The sequence below is a fragment of the Sminthopsis crassicaudata genome, chromosome 5, assembly GCF_048593235.1.
Source record: "Sminthopsis crassicaudata isolate SCR6 chromosome 5, ASM4859323v1, whole genome shotgun sequence".
NCBI classification, from domain to species: Eukaryota; Metazoa; Chordata; class Mammalia; order Dasyuromorphia; family Dasyuridae; genus Sminthopsis; species Sminthopsis crassicaudata.
In genome coordinates, this window is record NC_133621.1 from 203,389,416 (window position 1) to 203,401,471 (window position 12,056).

Consider the following 12,056-nt stretch of genomic DNA (forward strand, 5'->3'; position numbering starts at 1 on the left):
CACAACATGGGAGACATTGGCACAGAACTAGTGAGCACAGCATGCCCTCATCAAAGAAAGTGTTGTATTATAAGAGCAAAGCAGAACCAAAGTAGCTCAAAAGAAATGTGTGCTCAGATTTAGAGGTATACTTGTATTTCCAATCAATTATTCCATTTCAAAATTTCTTTGGTGAGAGTTGCAATTATTCAAGTTTTTTGTTCTGCCAATTATTTTTATGTGAGTCATAAATTCTTCTTTAATCATTTTTATTCATCTTTAAAATGATATCACCAGATATTATCTTTTCCTTTACTTTGTGCATTCCTGAATTTCTTACCTGAATTTTTCTTTCTTTTCTTATTCTTACTTTTTTATTCCTTCCTTTCATTATATTTGTTTGATTTGTTTCAGTTCTACCTGTTCATTTAGTTGATATTTTAATTAATGTTTTTAAGCCATTGCTAAAGAAGATATAATAATAAGTTTTTATTCATGTCTTTCATTTCAAAAATCACCATAATTATCTTCACTGTTATTACTTCTCTCCCCCCAAAATACCCATAGCATATAATAAACAGTAATTTTTAAAAGGGAAAAAATAGAGACTCCCGGCCAATATGGCAGAGAGGATACACACATCTACTTAATCTCCATCTTTGCTCTCAGAATTTATTTCATGACAAGGCCTTGGAATTAGTGTTTGACTGAAAAAACAAACAAACAAACAAAAATCAAATAATTACCAACAGAAGATATCCTCAAGATTCGGCAGAAAAGGTCTGTTTTTGCTCGTGGGTGGGGATGGTTAGATCAGGCGCAGACTGAAGACAGGTAGGCAGTGGCAGCTTAGCAGACAGTGAGAGTACAGAGCTGACTGAGGGGGGTAGAGTGTGATTTCAGCCGTTTCTTTGGGGAGATCTTTACCACAGTGTAGATACTTTGCCCTGGCAGCAAGTCAGTAGACCAATAGAGGAGTTGTAAACAAAGGAGGTAAAGACCATAACGATGAAAATCTAGAGTCTCTAGGGACTTGGCCACACCCATCCAGAGTATCTCAGCACACTCTCAGAGTCTCAGAGCACAGATGCAGCACAACCATTTTTGTTCTGCTTGTGCCTCACTGCTGCCCCCCCAGTCTGTAGAGGAAGCCTGGTAACACCATCCAGCCCCTGCCTCCCACCTCCCAAAAATTCAGACTGCATTTGTTTTTCTTGTTAGTTAGTTTGTTTTTTTAATTCTTCTCTGACAAAATGAGCAAAAAATTAAAATGGACTCTTAACTATTGATAGCTTCTATACGGATAGAAAGCAGACTTTAAACCCTGAGGAGACTAAATACAGATTGTCTCCAGATGAATCCCCAAAAGGGGATATGATCTGGTCCTCAACACACAAGACTCTCATAGAAGAAATTAAAAAGGCTCTTAAAAGAGAGTTAGAAGAAAAGTGGGCAAAGGAAAGGGAAGCTTGGCAAGAGGGTCTGGATAAGTCATCCCACTCATTTAAAGATAGAGTGGACAAAGAAATCAAATCCTTGAAAAACAGAATTAGTGAACTGGAAAAAGAAAATAGCTCTCTAAAAAATAAAATTGGCGAAATGGAAAAAAATTCCATAGAACAAAACAACTCACTTAAAAACTCAATTGGACAATTAGAAAAAGATATTAAAAAGTGAGTGTAGAAAATAATTCATTGAAAATCAGAATTGAACAAATGGAATTGAATGACTCAAGGAGAAACAAAGAACCAGTCAAGCATTGAAACAATGGGAAAAAATGTCAAATACCTTTTTGGGAAAACAACAGACCTGGAAAATAGATTTAGGAAAGACAATCTGAGAATTATTGGACTCCCTGAAAAATATGATGAAAAAAAAAGCCTGGACACTATTTTCAAGGAAATTATCAAAGAGAACTGCCCAGATGTTATAGAAACTGAGGGTAAAAATAGACATTGAAAGAATTCATTGATGACCTACTGAAAGGGACCCTAAAATCAAAACTCCAAGAAATATAGTAGCCAAATTCCAGAACTATCAAACCAAGGAAAAAATACTGCATGCTGTGGGGAATTCAGATATAGAGGAGCCACAATAAGGATTACCCAGAATCTAGTAGCATCCACATTAAAGGATCGAAGGGCCTCCTGATATTCCAAAAGGCTAAGGAACTTGGTATGCAGCCAAAAATAATTTACCCATCCAAAATGAGCATTTTTTTCCAAGGAAGAAGATGGACTTTCAATAAAATAAGTGAATTTCATCTATTTCTGATGGAGAAAATGGAACTAAACAAAAAGTTTGATCTCCAAATATAGAACTCAAGAGAAACCTAGAAAGGTAAAAAGAAATCTTGGGAACCATATTTCTGCTATAAAAATATATAAAAACACATGTATAATTTGTCCTAGAAACTAGAGGTGGAAAGGAAATTGTACCAGAAAAAGGGCAAAATGGGGGTACTACATCTCACAAAAAGGAAAAGGAAACCTATTATATCTGAGAGAAAGAATGGAGGGGGATAAACAACAGTGTGTATCTTACTCACATCAGAATTGGCTTAAAGAGAAAAATTTTAGACATATTCAATTTATGGTGAAACTTCTTCCACCTCATTGAAGAGTGAAAATGGAAGGAGTAAGCTAAGTGGAAGGGAATACAGAAATTATGAGGAAAAGGGGTAAAATAGGGGGAGGAACTCTAAGGTAGGAGGAGGGATACTAAAAAGGGAGAACTGAGAAAAGCAAGTGGTGCTCACAAGTTTAATACTGGGGAGGGGGGGTAAAGGGGAAAGAAAGGAGAAAAGCATAAGCAGGAGTTAATAAGATGGCAAGTAATACAGAATTAGTCATTTTAACCATAAATGTGAATGGGGTAAACTCCCCCATAAAGAGAAAGCGGTTAGCAGCCTGGATTAAAAGCCAGAATCCTACAATATGTTGTTTACAGGAAACACACTTGAAGCAGGGTGATACATACAGAATAAAGGTAAAAGGTTGGAGCAGAATCTACTATGCTTCAGGTGAAGTCAAAAAAGCAGGGGTAGCCATGCTGATCTCAAATCAAGCAAAAGCAAAAATTGATCTAATTAAAAGAGACAAGGAAGGGCACTATATCTTGCTAAAGGGTAGCATAGACAATGAAACAATATCAATATTAAACATATATGCACCAAGTGGTGTAGCATCCAAATTCTTAAAAGAGAAATTAAGAGAGCTGCAAAAAGAAATAGACAGCAAAACTATAATAGTGGGAGATCTCAACCTTGCACTCTCAGAATTAGATAAATCAAACCACAAAATAAATAAGAAAGAAGTCAAAGAGGTACATTGAATACTAAAAAAGTTAGATATGATAGATCTTTGGAGAAAACTAAATGGAGACAGAAAGGAGTGCACTTTCTTTTCAGCAGTTCATGGAACTGATACAAAAATTGACCATATATTAGGACATTAAAAACCTCAAATTCAAATGCAGTAAGGCAGAAATAATAAATGCATAGCTTTCAGCCCATGATGCAATGAAAATTACATTCAATAAAAAGCCAGGGGAAAATAGACCAAAAAATAATTGGAAACTAAATAATCTCATCCTAAAGAATGATTGGGTGAAACAGCAAATCATAGACATAGTTAATAACTTCATCCAAGAAAATGACAATAATGAAACAACATACCAAAATGTGTGAGATGCAGCCAAAGCAGTATTAAGGGGAAATTTTATATCTCTAGAGGCCTACTTGCATAAAATAAAGAAAGAGAAGGTCAATGAATTGGGCTTGCAATTAAAAATGCTTGAAAAGGAACAAATTAAAACCCCCCCAGTAAACACTAAATTTGAAATTCTAAAAATAAAAGGAGAGATTAATAAAATTGAAAGTAAAAAACTATTGAATTAATTAATAAAACTGAGAGTTGGTTCTATGAAAAAAATCAACAAAATATATGAATCCTTAGTAAATTTGATTAAAAAAAGGAAAGAGGAAAATCAAATTGTTAGTCTTAAAAATGAAAAGGGAGAACTCACCATTAATGAAGAGGAAATTAGAGCAATAATTAGGAGTTACTTTGCCCAACTTTATGCCAATAAATTCGATAACTTAAATGAAATAGAAGAATACCTTCAAAAATATAGCTTGCCCAGATTAACAGAGGAAGAAGTAAATTGATTAAACAGTCCCATCTTAGAAAAAGAAATAAAACAAACTATTAATCATTTACCTAAGAAAAAATCCCCGGGACCAAATGAATTTACATGTGAATTCTATTAAACATTTAAAGAACAATTAACTACAAGTAAGGAAAAAAAATCAGCACAACTAATTGATACAATGAAAAAGTCCCAAAATCTATACGATGTGTAATATCTAAGGACTTCCCACTTCTATAGAGGAGTGTGTTAGGAGTGTCTTCTCATATTTCTTTGAGTCATCCTGGATCTTTACAATTTTGTTATATTCATTCTTTATTTGGAAGTATATGATTGATTTTTCCATGTATATTATTGTAGTTATTATGTACATTGTTTTTTCTTGGCCATGATTGCTTTCCTTTGCATCACTTTGTGTAGCTATTTCCATGGTTCTCTGAATCTATCATGTTCATCATTCCTTACAGCACAGTAATATTCCATTCATTACATTCATGTATCACAATTTGTTTAGTCATTTCACACTCGCTGGGCATCTACTATGTTTCTAATTCTTATCTATCACAAAAAAGCACCAATGTGATTATTTTGATATTTTATAGGAATTTTTTTCTTATCAATAACTTCCTTGGGGTATAAGCCCCAAAACAAAATCTCTAGTTCAAAAGCTATGGATATTTAGTCATTTTATGTGTATAATTCCACTATTTCAGAACTCCAACAACAATGTATTATTGTGCCCATAATTTCTCTAATATTGATTATTGCTCTTTTTTGTCATCTTTAAAAATTTGCAGAGTAAGACGAAACCTCTGAGCTGTTTTGATGTGTATTTCTTGTATTACTAATGATGGTGAGCTTTCTTACATATGATTTTAAATAGTTTGCATTTTCTCTTTTGAGAATTGTTTTTTCATATCCTGGACCACTTATCCACTGGGACATGGCTATTAGTTTTATACACACACATATATACACTTATATACATATATAAGTACTTATGAATATAACCATACATAATATTCACATTACATATATATATGCCCAAAGTTAACATTTCTAAGACATATATTTTTAAATATTTTAAACATGTCAAAATTTAAATTTAAATATTCTAAATATATTCAAAAATATGTAAGTACTTACATCAGGCAGCACCACATCATCCATATGTAGAACCATTGATTACAGCAAATGGGGAAGTTTTGAATGCTGTAGATAAATTCATTTATGTTGGCAATATGCTTTCCAGGAATGTCCACATTGATAATGAGATTGAAGCATACATTGCCAGAGCTAGCTCAATGTTTGGGATGCTCTGAAAGAAAGTATGGGAGAGAAGAGGTATTAGACTGTCTAGTACAGATCTATTGTGTAACCTCACTATTGTATACCTATGAAATTTGGACAGTATAGCAGTGCCATGCCAGGAAACAGAATTGCTTCCATTTGAATTGTCTTAGAAAGAATCTGAAGATCATCTGGTAGGATAAGATACCAGATGCTGAGGTACTTTCTCAAATTAAACTGTCAAGCATTCAAATTCTAAGAGTGCAACTTCATTGGTTGGTTACATTATTTGAATACCAAATATACACTTGCAAAAAAGACCATTTTATGAAGAACTCATCAGATCAGAAAAAGTGATACAAGGACACTCTTAAGAACTTCAGATTTGATTGCATAACATGGGAGGCACTGGCACAGGACCAGTCAGCATGGTATGCCTTTATCACAGAAGGTGCTGTGCTCTATGTACAAAACAGAATTGAAGTAGCTCAGAAGAAAGGTGAGATGCACAAAGTTAGAGAAGAAAACTCAAATGTTCATATGGACTATTTCTGCCTGACCTGTGGCAGAGGATTCTGAGCTCAAACTGATCTGCTCAGCCACAGTTAGATATAATAAAACTTGACTCTAATATAGTATTGACATTTTTGATCCTCTTTGAGAACAAAGGATAACAACCAACAAACTATTCATATATCTTGGATATCAAATCTCATCAGAAAAATTTATATAAAGTTTTTCCCCAATCTGAGCATTTCCCATTTTATCCTAGATGCGTTAATGTGAAGAAGTCGAATTAGAATGTATTCTGAAAAAATAGTCTAATGTATTGGCCTACTGCAGTTTCTGCTAGAGTATTTTCGCATTTTCCCAGCAGTTTTTTTTTTTTTGTCAAATAAGGAATTTTTTTCCTAGATAGTTTATGTTTTCCACTTTATCAACAATTAAGTAGGTAATTATGAAGAACAATTTGGAATTATGTACAAAAGTCTAACAAACTGCATCCAGTGCCACTACTGGATCTATATTCCAAAGAGATCATAAAAGAGGGAAAAGGACCCATATGAGCAAAAATGTTTGCAGCAGTTCTTTTTGGGGTGACAAGGAATTGGAAACTGAATGGAGGCAATCAATTGGAAATGGCAAAATAAGTTGTGGCATTTGAATGTAATGGAATATATTGTTCTATAAGAAATGATAAGCAAACTGATTTCAGAAAAGCCTGGAAACCCTTACATGAACTGATGCTGAGTGAAGTGAGCAGAACCAAAAGAACATTGCATACAGTAACAGTTAAGACTGTGTGATGATTAACTATGACAGATTTAGCTCTTCTCAGCAATACAGTGCTCCAAGAGAATTCCAATAAATTTGAGTTGGAAAATGCCATCTCCTGGGGGCAGCTAGGTGGCGCAGTGGATAGAGCACTAGCCTTAAATTCAGGAGGACCCAAGTTCAAATCTAATCTCAGACACTTAATGCTTCCTAGCTGTGTGACCCTGGGCAAGTCACTTAACCCCAGCCTCAGGGGGGGGAAAAAAAATAAAATAAAATAAAATGCCATCTCCATCCAGAAAAAGATCCAATGAGACTGAATGCAGATCAAAATATACTATTTTTACCTTTTTTGTTATTTTCTTCTTTCTTATGGTTTTTCCCTTTTATTTTGATTTTTCTTTCACAACCTGAGAAACATGAAGTAGGTTTAAAATGATTGTACATGTATAATGTAAATCAAATTGTTTGCTGTCATGGGGAAGAGGGGGAAGTAAGGGAGGGAGAATACTCAAAATCTTACAAAATTGAAAGCTGAAAACCATCTTTAAATGTAATTGGAAAATAAAATACTATTAAATGAAAAAAAAAAAAATAGGTGGTTAGTTCCATTTTTCCAGTTCTCTCTTGTCTAATATGTTCCATTGATCTAGCTCTCTATTTTAAACCATTATCAGATTTTTTTTAATGACTCCTATTTTATAATATAGTTTTAGGTCTGGAAATGTTATTACTTCTTTATCCCTATATACTTTCTTTTGTTCCTTTCCCTTCACATTCTAGATCTTTTGTTTTTAATAAGAAGCAAACAAGATGCTATGCTTCAAAGATTTATTGAGATCCCTCAAGGGCAACATTTTTAAATACCTACCCAGCCTATAAAAGAACATTCTTTTCCATATGTGGTTAACTGACTGGAATCAGTTACATGGAACCTATACATGCTTCACAGTTTCTCCAAGTGACTTCCCTTGCAGGTCATCATAATTCTCCAAGAAGTAGATTTCACAGTTTCACTACATACAAAGGCACTCGCTTCCATTTATATTCTCAACTCTGAGAAATTTTCAGTTCTCTGCAAATAGACAGGACTATGTTTTGGACACATTCCTGTCCCCAATCCAGATGGGGTATCTAGTCAGGCATAAGCATTATCTTTTTGCTTGCTTGCTCAGTGCCATAAAGCAGTCTCAAAGCAAAGCAGCGAAATGTTATGCCATCTTTCATGTTTACATAAAAATTATGATTGACTCCACTACAAAATTGCATAAAACAACAAACGAGGAACATTTCACAAAGTTATCCAAATATAGTTTGTTTACAATATTTATCAATATTTACCTGATTTGGCATCTGAATGGCCTTCCTCGATCCAAATGCAAAAGAAAAATAAAAAACTTTTCTTTATTTCTGAAGGAAAAGTGATCATTATAGAACTATCTAGTTCAACCCTCTCCTAATGAATTTGGGACCAGCAAGCTGACTGGAAGTTATTCCTCGACTCTTAAATAAGAAAGTAAACCAACTTGGTATTCTGCCTATAAATTACTCTGGGTCCCAAGGGTTGCATTATTTCATCCTCTCCCTATATCCAAACCCAGAGGATTCCAGACAAAGTCTAGAATAAATTACTGGCATTTGCTTTCCCGTGATTTTAGAAAGTTCTGAGACTTATTGGTCATTTCAGGTTTTTAGAAAACTCATATTGTCCACTTGAATATCTTGATGGTTCCCATCAGGATCTGTTTCTTTCAAGTGATCCCAGCATAGTCTTTTGCACTGGGAAAAAGCTGACTGTACAGCAATATTTCTCTGTCAGGCTTTGTGACCTTGAAAAGCCCAGGTTTCTGTATATCTCTGTCCACCAAAAAACTAGACTGAATGGAGCCTTTGGCAGGCACCAATATGTAGTCAGAATAAGTAACTGTTAGGATTCTAGAGCTTTAAATTTCTTTGAGCAGTCATTCATTATTCCACATTTGAAAAAGCAGTTGTTTATTTGTTACTGGGTCCTACTTGCTTCTGAACAGATGGCACAAGGTCCTACAATTATCCTTTGTCCAGATTTGTCCACTATAGGTTGGGAGATAGTGATGATTCTTTTAACAAGAGGAATAGAAATATGAGGCTTCTATTATTAAAGGAAAAAGGTACATTAAAAATCATGATTGTCTTTGTCCCTCCAGTGTTAGTGTTCTTCACAAACAGGCATCTTTTATTCCAGAGATTAAAGCTTCAGTCTAGACCCTAGTGCTTCCTCCACTGATTCTCTATCCCAGATAGAGAAGTTGACTCCTGAAGAAAACCATTTTGCCTGACTTATGATGGTTTTATCTGCTACAAGAGAGATATATGAAACTGGATGTCAGTGGCACTATCTAGGCACAAAGAATATTATAAGAAATGAGGATCTTGATAAGTCTTTACAGGGGGTTCAGCTTTTGGCTTCATGAATAGAATATGGGAGATCCTTGATGGGAATTTAGAACTTCATCTGTACTAATTCCTGGGCAGCAATCATGACCCTGGCTAAGTTGTGTGAGAGCTGGGTAGCAAAGGACTGGACAATCAAATGCTATCTTTTGAGGTCAGGATTAATGCCTCCTCCTGCATAGTTATTTGTGGGACATATCAGCATTCATCAGGGATACCATATACTAAACAATAAGTATGAAGATGTTATGAGAATAGCAGAACCTGGGGAATGAGTCCACTGCCAATATATACATTGGCATAGTGATGTCATGTTAGAAATAAAACCAAAGACCTACCTACCTAAAGCTTGTAGTCCTTGAAAAAAGCCTCCTGATCATCTAAAGGCACAAAAATTTCTATCAACATGAAGTCAAGATCCCTCAGACTCATTTCTGACACTATATGTATCATCATAACCTTAACCATTTCCATCTTTGATGATCCATATTTTCACATGGAAAAGAAGGCTTCCAGAGAAGCAAAGTATCACTGTATCCTTGTAACATACCCTTGTTTCAAAGACAAAGTAAACTTCCTTTTGTTATCTGTGACATACAGTGACTCCTGAGTGACTCTTTTCATTCTAACATGGACTTAAATTAAGACAATGTTAGTCCTCCCTTTAATATTATCTCAGGAAAGCTAAGTATCTATCACATTCCAGAGCATATGAGACTTCTGCACACAAGGATTACAGTCCTGAGAAGTGAAAGAACCCCACCCTTTATACTCTAGTGAGAAAACAATTATTTGAAGGTGAAAATCTATCAAGATATCCTAAATGCAAAAGGCCATCCAGATCAGTTCTAAACAAATTTTTCTTAATATGTCTTTCTAAATATGGCACACCACAGTTTCACTATGGCTCTATGTATCATAGGTTATCTCTTTAGAGGTCTAGACAAATTTTCTCTAGGTCTTTATTCCAAAGGGCACCTGAAAATTTCTCCCAAGGGAAAATTGTCCCACTTGGGACAATGCAAATAAAATCTAGTTGAAAAAATATCAGTAGGCAAAAAAAGAAAAACAGGTCAAATGAGTCGCAAAAACTAGTAAGATTTCTGTCCTCCCCCCCTTCCCCAAAAAACTGAAGTTTATAGGAACACTTGCAAGCCTTACTTTATGGACTTGCAGAGCACAATGACTTCATAATAAGGCAAATATTCTACTCTAGGATTTTATAATTGTATTTTTCAACTCAATATCAGCATTTTAGGGATTCAAACTCCATATTTTTCATATCAGATTCAATATGAATAAAGATTCAATAATGTAGGAACAATCAGTAAACATTCAATTAATCATCAAATGCATGGAACTGACTTATAAGGATATATTTACTAGAAAAGTGGCTGTTCAGTTACAATCTAAAATTTTTATTTGCCAGTTTCTCTAGGATCTTTAAAACTAAGGTGTCCAAAATTGAAAGTCAAAGGATTTCCACAAGCATGAAGGGTTTAACTTTATTCCAAAGAAGGAATATGTATACTTTGGCCCTCTTTCTCAGAACCAAGCAGGCTACATCTCCCTTGGAAATAATCCTTAGAGCTGGGATAGAAGCTTTTTGTACCTTCTTTGGCTCAAGCTCTCACTCTGTGTTCCTTCCATTGTTAGGAATGAGAGACTGGTACCTCAGTTCCTTTAACCACTTTACATTTGATGCTTCAAAGATATAACAATAGCATATCTGAACTTCCCTAACTAGAGGCATACAATCCCTGATAACGCCTTAGTCTCTGAAAGGAATAGATTTAAAATTTAGCTCAGTTTTTAAGTCAAACTTCTCAGTTTGGTCCTACCAAATTCACATTCAAAAGCTGGATCTCAGTTAAATGAGCCTTCCTCAGTTTCCCCAGACCTAGGTCTAAAATGTTACTCTTTACTTTTTGAGGTATCTATACTATCTGCAACACCCAGAGAACCAGAACACCATTTGGATTCACTCCGTTTTTGTTTAGGATTCTATTTCTGTTTCACTGAAAACAGGAAATGAATGCTTTGAAAAATTAGGAAATATGGAGTTTCGGTTTCTTTAAAGGGAAAAAAAAAAACCCAACCTCAATTCAATTTACGAGCCCTTGTCTCACTCCCCCAATTCATGGTTCTACTTACTCAGATTATCTAACTGCTACCAGCCTGGGGCTCTAGAATTCAGGAGACGTGGAAGGGGGTGGGGGAAAGAATAGGAGTGGAGAAAACAAATTCTACTTAACTTTGCCTAATGGACACCCCTGGTCAAGTAAGAAGCTAAGCAGATGGCCCTGCTTCTCTTTACCAGCAATCCAATTGCTTGACCTTCAGCATTCCAGACAGATTCCAGTTGTGTGTTGGGACCTAGGAGGAGGGTAGAGGAGGAGGAATTCAAAGAAATTCAGCGTTTTACTTAAATCCCCTTCCAAACATTCTACCAGCCAGTCAAAGAAGTGAAATTGGCAGGACACAGTGCGTTTGATCTTGGAAACTGGTGTCTTTACCTTTTCTTACTACAATACATCAGCATAATTTATAACAGAAACTGGGGGCGGTGGCTAGTGGGGGCGGGGTGGAGGCGGGAAGGGAGAGAAGATGGCTCTGCCCTTTAGAACTTAAACTCTTGTTTAGGTAAACTTCAAATAATAAATACTATTGCGGCAGCTTCGCTAATCAACAATGTAACAAAAACAAGTATCACACCGTTGGTGCATACCTCCCTACCCCAACTTCCCCCCCACCCCCGATTCAGAGCTCTCACGCACAAGCAAAGAATTTGTTCCTGTGCACGTGAATAAAAAAAAATCAATCCTTCCACGCTGGGATATCCAGAGCTCCGGGTTTTCTCAATTTCTGGCAGCTCCGAGCTTTAGAGATTGGCTAGTCAGCCCAGGGGAGCCAATGGGCTGTGAGTGTAG

General features: G+C 35.5%; 1 long non-coding RNA gene across 1 annotated transcript in view; it reads right to left on the minus strand.

The window, feature by feature from the left end:
• The window catches only part of LOC141542673 (uncharacterized), a 36,740-nt gene extending 29,635 nt beyond the window's left edge, over positions 1-7,105 (minus strand). The window contains exons 1-2 of the long non-coding RNA XR_012482233.1: positions 7,041-7,105; positions 5,275-5,446 (exon numbers count right to left, since the gene is read on the minus strand). This is a non-coding gene — a long non-coding RNA (uncharacterized LOC141542673). The remainder of the gene's footprint in view (positions 1-5,274; positions 5,447-7,040) is intronic.
• Between the last annotated feature and the right edge of the window lie 4,951 nt (positions 7,106-12,056).